This window comes from Lissotriton vulgaris, chromosome 4_1 (genome assembly GCF_964263255.1).
Source record: "Lissotriton vulgaris chromosome 4_1, aLisVul1.2, whole genome shotgun sequence".
Lineage (NCBI taxonomy): Eukaryota > Metazoa > Chordata > Amphibia > Caudata > Salamandridae > Lissotriton > Lissotriton vulgaris.
The window spans coordinates 2,087,856,476-2,087,873,174 of NC_141691.1; positions in this window are offsets into that span (position 1 = coordinate 2,087,856,476).

Sequence of the window (16,699 nt, forward strand, 5' to 3'; positions counted from 1 at the left end):
TAGAGCGAGGGAGAGAGAGAGGTAGAGAGAGAGAGGTAGAGAGAGAAGTAGAGAGAGAGGTAGAGAGAGAGAGGTAGAGGGGTAGGGAGGTAGAGAGAGAGGAAGAGAGAGGGGTAGAGAGAGCAAGAGGTAGAGAGATAGAGGTAGGCAGAGGAAGAGAGAGGTAGATAGGTAGAGAGGGTGAGGTAGAGAGAGAGAGAGGTAGGGTTAGAGAGAGAGAGGTAGAGAGGTAGGGAGAGAGGCAGAGAGGCAGAGGTAGAGAGAGATGTAGAGATGTAGAGAGGTAGAGAGAGGTAGAGGGAGATGTAGAGAGAGGTAGAGATAGTGGTAGAGAGAGAGGTAGAGAGAGGTAGTTAGAGGGAGGTAGAGAGAGAGGTACAGAGGCACAGAGTGAGGTAGAGATGTAGAGAGAGAGGTAGAGAGAGAGAGCGGTAGATAGATATGGGTAGAGAGGTAGAGAGAGAGGTAGAGAAAGGTAGAGAGAGAGAGAGGTAGAGAAGGAGAGAGAGGTAGAGAGAGAGAGAGATAGAGAGGTAGAGTGAGAGGCAGCGAGGTAGAGAGAGAGGTAGAGAAAGGTAGAGAGAGAGAGAGAGGTAGAGAAGGAGAGAGAGGTAGAGAGAGAGAGATAGAGAGGTAGAGTGAGAGGCAGCGAGGTAGAGAGAGAGGTAGAGCGAGGGAGAGAGAGAGGTAGAGAGAGAGAGGTAGAGAGAGAAGTAGAGAGAGAGGTAGAGAGGGAGAGGGAGAGGTAGACAGGGAGGGAGAGAGATAGAGAGGTAGAGGTAAAGAGAGAGGTAGAGAGGTAGGGAGAGAGAGGCAGAGAGAGGGAGAGAGACAGTAGTAGAGAGAGAGATGTAGAGAAGTAGAGAGAGGTAGACGGAAAGGTAGAGAGATATATAGAGAGAGGTAGAGAGGTAGAGGTAGAGAGTAAGAAGCAGAGAGGTAGAGAGAGGTAGATATGTAGAGAGAATGGTAGAGAGTGCGGTGAGAAGAGAGGTAGACAGGAAGAGCGAGAGGGAGAGAGGTAGAGGTAGAGAGGGAGAGGTAGAGAGAGGTAGAGAGGCAGCAGTAGAGAGTGAGATGTAGAGAAGTAGAGAGAGGTAGAGGGAGAGGTAGCGAGATATAGAGAGAGAGGTAGAGAGAGGTAGTTAGAGAGAGGTAGAGAGGTAGAGAGTGAGGTAGAGATGTAGAGAGAGATAGAGAGAGAGGTAGAAAGGTAGAGAAATGGTAAATGGGTAGAGAGATAGGTAGAGAGACAAAGGTAGAGAGAGGGGTACAGAGAGAGGTAGAGAGAGAGAGGTAGAGAGGTAAAGAGATGTAGAGAGAGGTAGAGATCTATAGAGAGAGGTAGAGAGAGAGAGGTAGTGAGAGATAGAGAAAGAGAGAGAGAGAGAGAGAGAGAGAGAGAGAGAGAGAGAGAGAGAGAGAGAGAGAGAGAGTTAGAATTGGGGGTCTCTGGTTGGCACATGTATACACTTGTCACAAACAGGGGCCCTCTCCTCTAATCAGGGTGCAAATTTTCACCCTTGGACTAACCCCTGCTCACCCTTTAGGTTGAGTGGCGCGAGCAGTCAAGGCTAAACTCAGGAGCGACAAGTTAGTTAAGAATTTGTAACCTTTCACAGTAAAACACACTGACTCCCCCCACAAATGGACACCAGGCGGGAAGTTATATGAAAATACGTCCTTTATGTAAAAATATATATATATCTCTGGCAGTGACTTATCATAAGACCAGTTCAACACAGTTTTAGGCCACACGATCTTAAAAATAGCAAGAGTTCTTTGGAGATTGTTCAGAACAGGTTTAGTTCACTTTCCTACGCCTCACAATGATGCTTGTAGGGTTCCAACCCCTTTGGTGCCTCTTGAAAAAATTGAACGTTTCATAGCGCTTCTGTGCACTTCGAACGGGCAAAATCACAACACCCCTTCCGATGCTCACTCCTCCTGCGTGAGCAGGCGTACAGGGCGTACCTTTTTGAGGCAGCGAAGTGTATGGAGCAGTCACTAGGTTGCGTACCAGCTAAGTAAAATACTCAGCGTACAGTTTTGCAAAGCTTATGGGCCGCACAGTCTTGGAAGCAGTGTGCGAAGCGTCCCGATCCTTACTGGCCTGGGGTACGCAGACGTACAGAATACAAGCAGAGTGCGGGAGGCACCGGGTGAATTCTAAATGTGAAGCGCTCGGATCAGATTAAAATGACAAGCGCACACTTCACTGTAAACGGGGAAAAAGAACGTTGCGGGCCCCGAGCCAGTTGTAGTCTTGCGCACTGACACAGCAAGTCGATAATTGTCCCTCGAGGCAGGAGGACGTGTCAGGCTCTTGGTGCGCTTTGTAGCACAGACGTACCATGGGGACTTGAACCAGCGGGTGGATTCCAGCAGGCGGGCACGGCATGGGGGCCTCCAGTATGGTCCGTACTGGCGGCGGATTCCTTCGTGTGCGGCACGGCCTCTTCACAGGTCAGAGGGCAGAGCGGGCAGCCAGGTGTGCTCGCAGCGCACAGGCGGCCGTCCAGGCTTCAGGAGTGCATTCAGGAGACCAGGATTCCGGCGGGAGGGGGCAGACAGCACTCAAGGTCCTTCCAAATAGCGAGCAGGGGCAGAGGAGCAGGCGGCCTGACCCGAGGGGCAGAGAGCGACTCTTGGCAGAGCGAGGCTCTCAACAGGCAAAAGGGCGGGCCGCTCCCGAGTGCCACAACTCAAGGAGGGGGACACAGTCTAACCTCCGGTGGGAGGAATCACACGGCTCAGTTGCAGATGAGTCAAGGCATAGAGAACCAACTAGTCCTGGGGTTCAGTTTAGGGTCAAGCTCAATCAAGCCCTTGGAGAAAGTTTCAAGCACAATTCAGTAAAGTCCTTCTTAGGTCTTCTCCTCTCCTTTCTCAGCAAGGCAGACAGCAGGCCAGTCCTTCCAGCTTCTACTTCTTCTTTCTAGTTGGGCAGAGGTTCGTTGTGGTAAAACTGGATCTAGTTTGTTAGGAGCAGGGCTCCTACTTTTATACAGCTTTTCTTTTGTTCTGGCAGGCCAGGGGGGCCTCTGCATAACTACTTTCAGTCCCTGAGCACTGTGTTGGGTAAACTCAGGTCTCTCCTTTCAGGGAGCAGGGATGGCACATCAGACGCTTCACAGGAGGTGGAGCCAGCATTGTGGGGACAGGGGCAGCCAGGAGTACTTTGTTGAAAGGGTTCCCCCTTCCTGGGCCAGGTGTCGGGCTGAGTCATCAGTCGCTCCCCAGGAGGTGGAGCCAGCATTGTAGTGGCAGCGCACAGCCATATTCAGAGTCCAGGGGCACTCCCACCACCCACCTAGGTGTAATCCTTGCATTCACCACCTGTCATCCCCCAGCCCTGTCACTCACACAACCCAGACAGCAGATACACATCCTAGCAGAGGCGGGCTGAATTGGTTAGGCAAGCAAATGCTAACTTTCTAAAAGTAGCATTTGCAAACACAGGATATTAAAATAAACTTTACTAAAAGAAGTATTTTATTATTCTGAGTTCAGGCATATTAAACTTGACCCTCTACCATGTTCCCTGAGCCTGCTGGGATTATAGGGTCTAATAATTCCAGCAGCTCATCTTGGCCTATGCGAACAGGTAGCCTTAAAATAGTGAAAAACGAAATTGGCTGTGATTCACTATTAGGACATGCCACACACATCAGGCCTTGTCCTACCCTACACTTACAATGCACCCTGCCCTAGGGCCTACCGTAGGGGTGACTAATATGAAGTCCAGTGAAGGTTTAGAGCCTGGCAAGTGTGTGCACTTGTTCAGCCAGCATGACAATACCAGACTGCACACAGGTTCTGCAATGGCAGACCTTAGACATAGTTTACAAGGCTGCTTTTGTGGGTGGGGCAACCAACGCTGCAGGCCCACTAGCAGTATTGGCATTCACAGGCCCTGGAACTCCTGGTGCACTCTACTGGGGACTGACCGTAAATCTAATTTACCAATCATGGACATCAATCACATATACATTTTGCACAGGGAGAGCATATGCACTTTAGCACTGGCCAGCAGTGGTAAAGTGCCCAGAGTCATTAAACAAACAAAAACAGGTCAGAGAGAACATTGGAGGAAGGCAAAAAGTTTAGGGATGACCCCGCAGAAAGGTCCAAGTCCAACACAGAGAGAGAGAGAGAGAGAGAGAAGGAGGTAGAGAGAAAGGTAGAGAGAGAGGTAGAAAGAGAAGTAGCGAGAGAGGTAGAGAGAGAGGTATAGCGGTAGAGAGAGGTAGAAAGGTAGAGAGGTAGACGGAGAGGTAGAGAGAGAGAGAGAGGTAGAGTGAGAAAGAGAGCAGCAGAGAGGTGGAGAGAGAGAGGTAGAGGTTGATTGTGAGAGGTAGAGAGAGGTAGAAAGGTAGAGAGGTAGACAAGGAGATAGAGAGGTAGATAGAGAGAACGAGAGAGAGAGGTAGAGATAGAGAGAGATATGTAGAGAGGTAGAGAGAGAGAGGTAGATAGGTAGAGGTAGATTGTGAGAGGTAGGGGGTAGAGAGAGGTAGCGAGAGGTAGAGATGTAGAGAGAGAGGCAGAGAGAGAGGTGGAGAGAGAAGTAGAGAGGTAGCGTGAGGTAAAGAGGTAAAGAGATGTAGAGTGAGAGGTAGAGAGATAGAGAGAGATAGAGGAAGGCAAAGGAAGGTAGAGAGGTAGAGAGAGGTAGAGAGGTATAGAGGTAGAGACATGTAGAGAGAGGTAGAGAGAGAGAGGTAGAGAGAAGGAGTTAGAGAGAGAGAGGTAGAGATACAGAGAGGTAGATAGAGAGGTAAATAGGTAGAGATAGGTTGAGAGGGGTTGATCGAGAGGTGGAGAGGTAGAGAGAGGTAGAGATGTAGAGAGAGGTAGAGGTGGAGAGGTAGAGAGTGGTAGAAAGAAGTAGATATGTGTAGAAAGAGAGGTAGAGAGGTAGAGAAAGGCAGAGAAAGGTAGAGAGAGAGAGCGGTGTAGAGGTAGAGAGAGACAGGTAGAGATGGAGGTAGAGAGGTAGACGTAGATAGGTAGAGAGAGAGAGAGGTAGAGAGCGAGAGGTAGAGTGGTAGAAAGGCAGAGAGGCAGAGAGAAATAGAGAGTGATATAGAAAGAGAGGTAGAGAGTTAGAGAGAGCTAGAGAGCAGTAGAGAGAAGTAGAGAGATAGCGAGAGGTAGAGGAGTAGAGGTAGAGAGGTAGATGTAGAGAGGTAGAGGTATAGAGGTAGTGAGAGAGGTAGAGAGAGAGGTAGAGAGGTAGAGGTAGAGAGGTAGATAGAAATGAGGTAGAGAGAGAAGTAGAGAGGTAGAGAGAGGTAGAGAGGAAGAGAGGTATAGAGAGACGTAGAGAGAGAGGTAGAGAGGTAGAGAGTTAGAGTGAGGTAGAGATAGAGAGGTAGAGAGGTAGAGGTAGCAAGGTAGAGAGTTGGAGAGGTAGAAAGAGGTAGAGAGAGATAGAGTGAGGTAGAGAGAGGTAGAGAGAATAAGAGAGGTGGAGAGAGGTAGAGAGGTAGAGAGGTAGAGGTAGAGAGGTAAAGGTAGAGAGAGGTAGAGAGATGTAAAGATGTAGAGAGAGGTAGAGAGAGAAAGAGGTAGAGAGTTAGAGAGCTAGAGAGAGAGGTAGAGAGGTAGAGACTTAGAGTGAGGTAAAGAGGTAGAGATAGAGAGGTAGATAGGTAGCAAGGTAGAGAGGTAGAGGTAGCGAGATAGTGAGGTAGAGAGGGAGAAAGGGGTAGAGAGAGATAGAAAGAGGTAGAGAGGTAGAGAGAGGTAGAGAGAAAGAGAGAAGTAGAACTAGGGAGAGAGGTAGAGGTAAAGAGGTAGAGGTAGAGAGGTAGAGAGGTTGAGATAGAGAGAAAGGAAGAGAGATATGTAAAGAGAGGTAGAGAGAGAGGTAGAGTGGTAGAGAGGCAGAGAGAGGTAGAGAGGTAGTGAGGTAGAGAGATGTAGTGAGATGTAGAGAGGTAGAAAGAGGTAAAAAGAGATGTAGGGAGACAGGTAGAGAGGTAGAGAGAGAGGTAGAGAGAGGTAGAGAGAGGTAGCGAGAGGTAGAGAGAGGTAGAGCGAATTAGAGATAGAGAGGTAGATAGGTAGAGAGGTAGATAGGTAGAGGTAGAGAGAGAGGTATAGAGAAATGTAGAGAGAGGTAGAGAGAGAGAGAGGTAGAGAGAGAGGTAGAGCAGTAGAGAGGCAGATAGAGGTAGAGAGGTAGAGAGAGGTAGTGAGAGGTAGAGAGAGAGGTACAGAGAGGTAGAGAGGTACAGAGAGATAGAGAGTTAGAGGTAGTGAGGTAGAGAGATGTAGAGAGAGGTAGAGAGGTAAAGAGAGAGAGGTAGAAAGTGAGGTATAGAGGTAGTGAACTAGAGAAATGGAGAGAGGTAGAGGTAGAGAGAGAGGTTGAGAGAGAGGTAGAGAGAGGCAGCAAGATGGTGGTAGAGAGGTAGAGAGGTAAAGAGAGAGAGGTAGAGAGAGGTAGAGAGAGAGGTAGAGAGGTAGATAGAGTTAGAGAGCGGTAGAGAGAAGTAGAGAGAGGTAGAGAGGTAGAAAGAGAGAGGTAGAGAGACAGGTAGCGAGGTAGAGAGAGGTATAGAAGTAGAGACAGAGAGGTAGAGTTAGAGAGAGAGGTGGAGATAGAGGTAGAGAGGTAGAGTGGTAGAGAGAGGTAGCGAGAGGTAGAGAGAGGTAGAGTGAGGTAGAGAGGTAAAGATAGACAGGTAAATAGGTATAGAGGTAGAGGTAGTGAGGTAGAGAGGTAGAAAGGGGTAGAGAGAGAGATAGAGAGAGGTATAGAGAGGAAGAGAGAAATAGAGAGATAGAGAGGTAGAGGTAGAGAGGTAGAGGTAGAGAGGTAGATAGGTAGAGGTAGAGAGAGAGGTAGAGAGAGTTTTAGAGAGAGAGAGGTAGAGCGGTAGAGGGGTAGATAGAGGTAGAGAGGTAGTGAGCTAAAGAGAGGTAGTGAGAGGTAGAGATCTAGAGAGAGGTAGAGAGAGAGGTAGAAAGTGAGGTGTAGAGGTAGAGAGGTAGAGAGATGTAGAGAGATAGAGGTAGAGCAAGAGGTTGAGAGAGAGGTAGAGAGAGGCAGCGAGATGGAGGTAAAGAGGTAAAGAGGTAAAGAGAGAGGGAGGTAGAGAGAGGTAGAGAGGTAGAGAGAGGTAGTGAGAGATAGAGAGTTAGAAAGGTTGAAAGGGAGAGTGGTAGAGAGAGAAGGAGAGAGAGAGGGAGAGAGAGGTAGAGAGAGAGGTAGAAAGAGAGGTAGAGTGAGGTATAAAAAGAGGTAGGGAGAGGTAGAGAGATAGGTAGAGAGAGGTATAGAGTTAGAGGTATAAAGGTAGAGAGAGTCAGAGAGAACGAGAGAGAAGTAGAGAGGTAGAAAATAGAGACAGAGGTAGAAAGGTAGAGAGAGGTAGAGAGAGGTAGAGGGGTAGAGGTAGAGAAGTATAGAGTTGGAGAGGTAGGGAGGCAGAGGAAGAGAGAGAGGTGGAGGTAAGGTAAGTTTATTATGCATAGTTAATTAAAACCAGTGCAAACACGTTTTACAAAAAAGTCTTAAAATGTCATTAAAAAAAATTTGTTCGTTATAATCATTTTAAAAATAAGCATACAGTAAAAGACACAGTGTAATTGTCCAAGAGCATTTTTCTGAGGCCAGGGCAGCGTGTTCCCTTGCGTCCTGATGTCCGCCTACTTGTTGCCTGTGTCGATGATTGCCGATTTTGGAAGTTTTAACAGTCTTTGCTTGATCATCGCAAGGAACTTGACATATCTGCAGTTCAGTTTAGTGTTTGCAGGATTCAAGCAGGCGAGCACCGCTTGCCTTCTAGTGCTAATCCCTATCTGCTTGAACTGGTCCTTTAAGAGCTGTTGGCGGGCTTGCCGAAGCTGTTTGTAGAGACAGGTCATATGGAGGATGTCGCCCTTCTCTAGGTTGCAGAGCGGACAGGCTTCGTAGCCATTGCTCCTGAGCCATGGTGGAAGATGCTCTCTGTTGGGCAAAATCCCTAGTCTGTCTTTCAAAAACCTCAATTTCATGGCTTTTGGATAGCCCTGACTAAAATATGATTGTGGTGTCAGGAATTTGTACGAATTGAGTGTCATCCATGCGTGGTTTCTTTTTGCAAAGGCGGCCTTGTCCTCTAGTAAGGAAAGACATTTGACGTTTTTCCAGACTAGTTTTTTAAACAGGTTATGCCCGAGTTGCATGTCCCAGATCGCAGATAATTTAATGGCCGCCAATGCTGCCTGCAGGTAAGTTCTTGCCTGAGATACGTCCCTGCTTTGTATGTCTTGCCATAATAGCGAATTTAGTGCGTCAATAGCGGCATAGCGGAGTTTGTGGCAGCAAATGATGTACGCTCCCTGTCTAGCAAGATCTTGTTTTTGCAATCCAAACTCCAACCTTATTTGGGCGGGTGAGGTGTAGAGCGGGAGCGAGAACATTGTTCTGTAAGCTTTTACCTGGATAGTATCCAGGTTCTTAGAATCTCTTCCTCGTAGTGCCTCGCTGCCGTAGGAGATCGAGGGGAGTAGCTTAGCCTGAATAACTTTCAAGTAAGGGGTCAAAGTTGGCCCCATCAGTTGATTGGCTAAATTTTTCAACGTAACAGTGATCAGAGCCCCTCTCCTTTTTGTTTCCTGCTTCTGCTGTGCAAATGTACCTTCTCTTTCAAAAGTGACTCCCAGGTATTTGTACTCGCATGCTGGCTCCATTTTGTGGCCGCCCAGGGTCCAGAGCTTCTGTTGTTTATTGTTGTTGTTAATTGACATGGTGCGTGTCTTGCTCAGGTTTATTTTTAGGTTGTTTTCCGTTGCGTAACTGTGCATTTGGCTCAGAAGCTGCTGAAGGCCGATGTAGGTGTGACTGAGTAATATGACGTCGTCAGCGTACAGAAGGTTACTCAGAGTTTTCCCTCCCATCCTCGGGGAGTGGGAGTTACATGTGTTGAGTAGGCTTGGTAGATCCGCCATGAACAGATTAAACAAAATTGGGGCAAGCACGCACCCTTGCTTGAGGCCTTTGGTGGTGCGAACTTTGGATGACAAATGGGTGCCGCTTCCTAGCTTCACCTACACCCAGGTATCAGAATGGAGAAGCTTCAGCAAGTTTAGAATCGGCTGCGATATGCCCCATTGTGCTAGTTTCCCCCAAAGTCTGCCTCTCTCAATGTTGTCAAATGCTGCACTGAAATCGATGTAGCACAGGTGAAGCGGCAGTTTTTTGGTTTTTGCTGCATCAATAATTAGTGACATGGCCAGAATGTTGGTTGCTGTTCCAGTATTTTTCCGGAAACTGGTCTGGTTCAGTGGTATGATCTGGTTTGATTCCGCCCATAGCACAATCTCCTCTAAGATTGTTCCCGTGAAATATTTTGCCTCATTGTCAAGGAGGGATACTAGGCGATAGTTGTTAGGGTCTGTTTTGTCACCTTTTCTGTATATGGGGACAATCGTCGACCCCCTCCAAGATTCTGGGAATCTATTTAGGAGTCTAATTTCCGTGAATAACGGTTGCATGATGGTCGCCCATTCTGTGGTTTTTTTTTAAACAGGTCTGGCGGAATGCCGTTGGGTCCTGGAGCTCCTTCTTTCCAACCCTTACAAATCTGAATTGTTATTAAGGCAGTATGCTGAGAAGCTGATGTGTCCAAGTTGTTTTTGGGTAGGCTTGCTCTCTCTGGGTCAGTAGCACCGGCATAAACGTTGTGGAGTCTGGCTCTGTGTTGGTGCTTCTTTGTGCTCCTGCATGTTCCGGACGGTCGTTAGAGTGGCTGGAGAGATAGTTGATCCATGACTCTTCCACAATGTGAGATCCTAGGTCTTTATGCTGTGGATGCAGAATCCAGTTCACTGATTGCCAGAAGCGGGAACTTTTATTGCTTTTGGTATCATATAGTAGTTTTGCCCAGGCCTCATTTTCAGCGTCTTTTTTTATATTCCATTTTGTGCGATTGAGCTCAGCCCTTTGATTTTTCAGCGCAGCTTGTAGGTAAACGTTTTTGGGGGCTGATCTTAGCTTCCGTAAGATCAGGTTTACTGATCTTTTTTGTATCCTTAATTTTGCTCTCGGTCCTCTCTTTAAGTTGGTTTTACTGCTCTCTTTATAGAAATTACTTTTTGGGGCGGTCTTAGTTGTCAGTTCTTTTAGCAGTGATTCTGTGTATTGCTCCCAAAGAGAGATATGCCCAGCTGCATTTTGTTTTTGTGTATTGTATAGTTGAAGGGCAGTTTCGGCCAGAGTAGTTGAGTTGGCTGGCGTACATTTGATCCTTTTTTGATTAATGGAATAAATCGCCCTAAGCATTTTGTCTGAGGTTCGCTTTCACCCTTATCCCCCATTCTGAACCCCAGGATGTGTGGAAATAATGCCAGACTGGCAAAGGTATAGTCCAGGATAGAGCTGGCTGTGTATGAATAAAAGGTTTCTACTGGAGGAGAGTCAGTCATAAATCTTCCATTTAGTGGCCGAAGGATTTGATGTTCTAGGTCTTGGAGTAGACAATTGTTTTGATGTTTTCTCCTGTTTAAAGGGGCACTTTGTGATGGTATAGTGTAGATTATGTTTAGAGCCAAAGCCTCTTCTTCTATTGATGAGCCAAGTAAGGTTTGGTTAAAGTCCCCTGTCAGGAGGAAGAGTGGCTTTTCCATCTGAGCGACATACTCCGCCAATTGGTTGGAGATTTTGATGGAATCTTTAACTCTGTGTTTAGGGTGGACATATGCATTGACAAGGCATATCTCTTCTTCTTTATTCCCAAGCTGTAATTTTATCTTGACTGTTAAGGTTGTGGATGTAAATGAGTCCATAAGGACTGCCGAAGGTATTGTTGTAGTGGATACGTATGTGGCCAAGCCTCCTGACTGGTGACCAAATCTGTTAGTTCTGACTGCTGCTGTTGAATAGCAAGTGAAGCCTGTGATATATTGTGAAGTTGTAAGCCAGGTTTCTTGCAGCATTATTATGTCAAAGAGAGAGATATACTTTTGGAAGTCTGGGTTGTCCATTCTTGAGGTTAGGTCGTTTATGTTCCAAGAACAAATGCCTATTTGATGGTGGCGTCAAGCCTCTTCAGGACGTATGAAGATAGTTCGGGACAATGTTTCCCTTGTTGGTGCTCGATTTTGGTGTGGTGCCCCCCTTACACTAGCTTCTGCCCATCCATGTGGGCTGCGTGTGTTCCTATTTGGCGGACTTCCTCGCAAGGGCTTAGTAGTGGTGAAAGTGCGGGTCTGATGGTCCTTTAGAACTGAGCTTTACCTGCTCGTTATGAGCGCTAGCTCGGAGCCAGCTGCCACCGTTGGCCTATCTGTTGATCGCTGCCAGGGGCTGCTCTCTCTTATTTTGGGCAAGCTTCCCAGGGCACCCCTGAGAACACTAAAGGTATTTACCTGTTGCATCTCTGATTCTGGTCTTGTCCTCCTCAGGAGTGGCGAGGGATAAGCTGGTCTTTTTAAGGGGACCAGCTTAATGCCCCAGTTCTTGAATTGCTCTGCTTCCGCTAAGATAGAATCTGCAACATTACTAGAGGACCAAGTTGTCTTGGTCGCCTCTGGGCTGTTTTTGTTGGCAGCGGATAAAATTCTACAGAGATTATGTCCTTGGTACATATCCCCCCCAGGTTGGGAATACATTCCAATAATCTAAGAATGTTACCACGATTTAGCGTATTGTGACGTGTATTCCGTGTGAAAAATCAACATCTCTGTTGATTGCTGTGTGCTTCCTTCTGCCTGCTGTTTTATTGATGTATGATGTGCTTGGACTAATGAGCCATGACCTGGTTGAGCTTCGTGAAGTGCCAGGTGATTACCTTCGCCTGGCATATTGGCGGTGTGTAATTGCTTTGGTTGAAATAGTTTGCTTTAGTATTGTTCGCGTTTTGAATGGCCATTTTACCTGTGACTACTCTGTTTGGCGAGGAACCAAATGAATAGTCGTGATTGGTGTGTCTCTAATTATATCTTCATGATTTGAGCTTAGCGTTGAGCCAATGGTTCTTTTCCTGGCCCCCTCCTTGGAGTTTGACGTGGGTGGTTGCTTGCTTGCGGCTGTTATTGATGTTTCTTGGTTGGTCGTCTCATCGGGTATTTCCCTTTGGAAAGGGTCTCCTTATTTAATGGTACTGGTTCTCCCGCTTGGCCTTCGGAGACCTGCTCTTGCTTGCTCTTAGTGCTGCTAGGCTATGTAAGCGGTTTGGTCTTTGTTGCCTGATCTCTGTGTGCGTCTGTTTGTTCAATTTGGTCTCTAGCCGATGGATCTTGGGACCATTTCCCTACTATGTCCGGCAAGCTGCTGTTTAATTTTTGCTGCTGGATGGAGCCGCTGGGCAGGTGGTTTTCCCCATCTGTAAGATGGGCATTGTTTGTGTTAACTGAAGATTTTTCCTTTGGGCCAAAGAAGATGGGGAAGTATTTTGTTGTAGCTATTTGAGATTTTTGATTACGCCCTTTTCATTTTTTGTTGACGCCGTTGTTTGGCGTTGAGTTTTTGCAGGTACTCCAGTCCCGTCTGAGTTGTCTCCTCATTTGCAGGGGCATGATGGGCGGTTAGCTTTGTTCCGGATGTTTTACTCCTGGAGTCTCCCTCTTCGGTTTTATTGGGTCCCATATCTTTTATTGCATTTCCTCTGTGTAGATTCCTTATATCACCTATTAAGTCGGTTAACATTAAGGGCAGTGTCGCTAATTTGTCCACTGCCTGGCTCCAATTGCAGCTCAGGTAGGTGCTTGTTTGTGCTCTCATTATCAGATTATTCAGGTTGCCCAGCTTGTCGTCGATGCCGGCTGTAAAAACTGCCAGTGTATTAAGAAGGGTAAGTTGTAACTCCATTTTTTCTGATTGATATTGCAGGGCATCTACTGCTAACTGGATTGTGTTTAGCAGTGAGTTCCAGGTTAGGTGTTGTGTTCCTTCCCCCACTCTTTCTCATTTGAGATGTTAATGGAGTTGTTGATGTTGTTGGCTACCAGAGGTAGATCGAGAGAGTGGGGCTCTTTGTGATCTGGTGTATAGGTTGCTAGCATGTCTTCCCATTTTTGTGTATTAAGGTGAGACACTATTGCCCTGCCTTCAGCTTTCCGGCTAGAGTTATGAGGGCTTGCTGCCTCCCTGCCCGAGGTGCTTGTTGCTAAGCCATAGGTTTCCGGATCTGTGAGTGGTGGAGCACATCCAGCCGTTGAATGAGACTTGATGGGTGTGCTGTGGCTGTGGCTCATAGATTGTATGCCCGGCGCCGGGTTAGGTTGTGTTTCCTTGGGGAGAGCCGGTGTTAGTGTCTGTAGACCGGCCCCGGAAGCCCTTTCGTTTGGACGGCTGTCTAATTTATTGGCTAGTTTTGGTGCCGAAGTAGTTTTTGGATTGGCTTTAAAATCGTCCAGTGGGGACCGCAGGACATTGCCCCGACTGCATATAGCCTGGCTGGCTGAGTAGGCGGGTGATAATTGCAGATTGGAAGTTGAATCGTCAGGCTTTCCTCTTATGATTGAGGTCGCCTGAGGTGTGCTGATGTTCCTGTGCTTTGAGGTATCACGTTGATGAGGGTCTGCCGTGGAGTTTTCTAGGGACGAGGGGCTTGTGGCCATTTCAAGCAATGGTGTGGCGAGCATGTTGGTCTCAGTAACGAGGGGAGCAGTGGGGTTTGCAAACCATGCAGATGTTTGTTGCTCGAGAAAATGGCTGAGCCCGCATCCTTTAAGAATTCAAACTTTGTATATATATTGGGTTGGTGGAGCTTTTTTGCGGTTTGTGGTTCTCTTGCTGAGGTCCCTTGGATCAAGGCCGTTGGCGATCCCTGCTCTGTTTTGATATAATTCAGCTCCGATGCCTGCTCTGTTATGGAAAGATTCGGCTCCGTGCCGGTGAGTGAGGTTGGGTTTGTTTTCTTCTTGTTTCCTTTCTCCTTTTCCCGTTTTTGCCTTCGGCTCTGGGAACCCCCTGGCTTTTCCTGACCTCATGCCAATACCCGAGGATACTTCAAGAGGTGATCCTTACCAGAATAGACCACGGGTGAGCTCGGAGCTTCTTCTGCGTTCGACCTCTCTTCCCCGGCTAGAAAGAGAGGTAGAGAGAGAGGTAGAGAGAGGTAGAGAAAGAGGTAGAGAGATAGGTAGAGAGAGGTAGAGAGAGTAGGAGAGGTAGAGGTACAGAGGTAAAGAGAGTTAGAGAGCAGTAGAGAGAAGTAGAGAGAGGTAGAGAGGTAGAGAGAGGTAGAGGGGTGGAGGTAGAGAGGCAGAGGAAGAGAGAGAGGTGTAGATAGATGAAGAAAGTGAGGTATAGAGGTAGAGAGGTCGAGCGATGTAGAGAGGTAGAGGTAGAGAGAGAGGTTGAGAGAGAGGTTGAGAGAGAGGTAGAGAGAGGCAGAGAGATAGAGGTAAAGAGAGAGAGTGAGACAGAGAGGGAGGAAGAGAGAGGTAGAGAGAGGAAGAGAGAGGCAGAGAGTTTGAAAGGTAGAGCGGTAGAGAGAGAGAGCGGTAGAGAAAGAGAGGTAGAGAGAGAGGTAGAGAGAGAAATAGAGAGAGAGGTAGAGAGAGTTAGACAGGTAGAGGTAGAGAGGTAGAGAGAGTTAGAGAGCGGTAGAGAGAAGTAGAGAGAGGTAGAAAGAGAGAGGTAGAAAGAGAGAGGTAGAAAGAGGTAGTGAGAGGTAGAGGGTTAGAATGGTAGAAAGGTAGAGCTGTGGAGAGAGAGAGGTAGAGAGAGAGGTAGAGAGAGAGGTAGAGAAAGAGGTAGAGAGAGGTAGAGAGATAGGTAGAGAGAGATAGAGAGGTAGAGAGGTAGAGAGAGTTAGAGAGCCGTAGAGAGAAGTAGAGAAAGGTAGAGAGAGAGAGGTAGAGAGAGAGGTAGAGAGAGGTAGAGGGGTAGAGGTAGAGAGGTAGAGAGTTGGAGAGGTAGAGAGGCAGAGGAACAGAGAGAGGTGGAGATAGAGGTAGAGAGGTAGAGGTAGAGAGGTAGATAGAGAGAGGTACAGAAAGAGGTAGAGAGGTAGAGAGAGCTAGCGAGAGGTAGAGAGATGTAGAGAGGTAGAGAGAGGTAGAGAGGTAGAGGGAGAGAGAGAGAGGTAGAAAGGTAGAGAGAGAGACAGAGAGAGGTAGAGAGAGGTGAAAGGTAGAGAGGTAGTGAGAAGAAGAGAGAGGTAGAGAGGTAGAGAGAGAGAGGTAGAGAGGTAGAGAGTTAGAGAGGTAGAGAAGTAGATGTAAAGAGGTAGAGGTAGACACAGAGGTAAAGATAGAGGTAGAGAGAGGTAGAAAGGTAGAGAGAGGTAGTGAGAGATAGAGAAAGGGGTAGAGAGGTAGAGAGAGTTAGAAAGGTAGAGAGATGTAGTGAGAGGTATAGAGAGGTAGAGAGAGAGGTGGAGGGAGAGAGAGGTGGTGAGAGATTTAGAGAGAGGTAGAGAGAGGTAAAGAGGTAGAAGTATAGAAGGAGAGAGAGGGAGAGAGGGAGAGAGAGAGGCAGAGAGGTAGAGAGATGTAGAGAGGTTGAGAGGTAGAGGTAGAGAGGTATTGGTAGAGAGGTAGAGGTAGAGAGGTAGAGCTGGGTAGAAAGAGAGGTCGAGAGGAAGAGAGAGACAGGTAGTGAGAGAGGTAGAGAGGTAGAGAGAGAGAGGTAAATGTAAAGAGAGAGGTAGAGAGGTAGAGTGAGGTAGAGATGTAGAGATGTAAAGAGGTAGAGAGAGAGGTAGAGAGGGAGAGGTAGAGAGGTAGAAGAGTTCATCAAAATGCTCAGGTGCCAGGATCAGTTTTTAGGCATCAATGATGCGGGTTCATGTTTAATACTTTATTGAGCGATTAATTAAAACATATACAATATACTTAATAATGCAGGCAAGCTGGCAATTTCTATGTAAACAAGGAGGCACTGCTTGTTCCTGCAGGCAAAACGCCGTGGGATGCGAGGATTGCAGCTGAGGGAGGAGGGGTAGGGGATGTGTGGCGGAGATCACACAAAGCGGTTCCCTTATGAGAGCGAGCAGGGGCCCCATCTGGTTGCAAGTTAATTACAAACATATGGTTTCAAAGTTCGCTCCAGCAAGGGAATCGCCAACCGTGCACACGTTGCCATTGAAAGCAATGCAAAGAGTGCGTGTTTTTGGCCCAAACATTTAATCAATTCCTAAAGGTCTGCTCTTAAGCAGTGCATGCTTGCTGCGTAGGCGGGACCTGAAAAGGCGCAGTTATCTACATCACACCTCTGCAAACAGATGTACTTCCTAAATGCATGTTTCATGTCAACAGCATGCCAAATGTGCCTTCCTTGTCGTGGCATATCCTTGCTCATGTTTGCGTCACTCATGTGACAGAAGAAGGTAGGCAAGAATGGTCAACTTTAATTCAAAGTAATTAAACATACCAAATATTCACGTTTTCCCTGGTGCTAATTTCCGACTTCATCCCATACTTGAAGCCTGATATGCATTACAAAGGATTTCGTGAAACATGAACATTTTCGTACAATGTGAACAACGTCAGTTAGTGTCGGTTGATGTGGCCGCAAAATGATGTATGAAGCAAAGCTCAGCGAGCTGCTCACACCTGACCTTTAAGACCATGAGAGATGTCTGCTCTGCAGTGCTCTGCGCCAGGGCGAGATATTCACAAGTTCACTGTGCAGGCAGTTTTTGTTTATATATATCTATAGTGCAAACTTAAAGCGCTTTACACAGGGACCCTGACGGTTACAGTACAAAAGGTTGGGTTGATTTTTTTTGGGGGGGTGAGGGTGGGGGTTTCA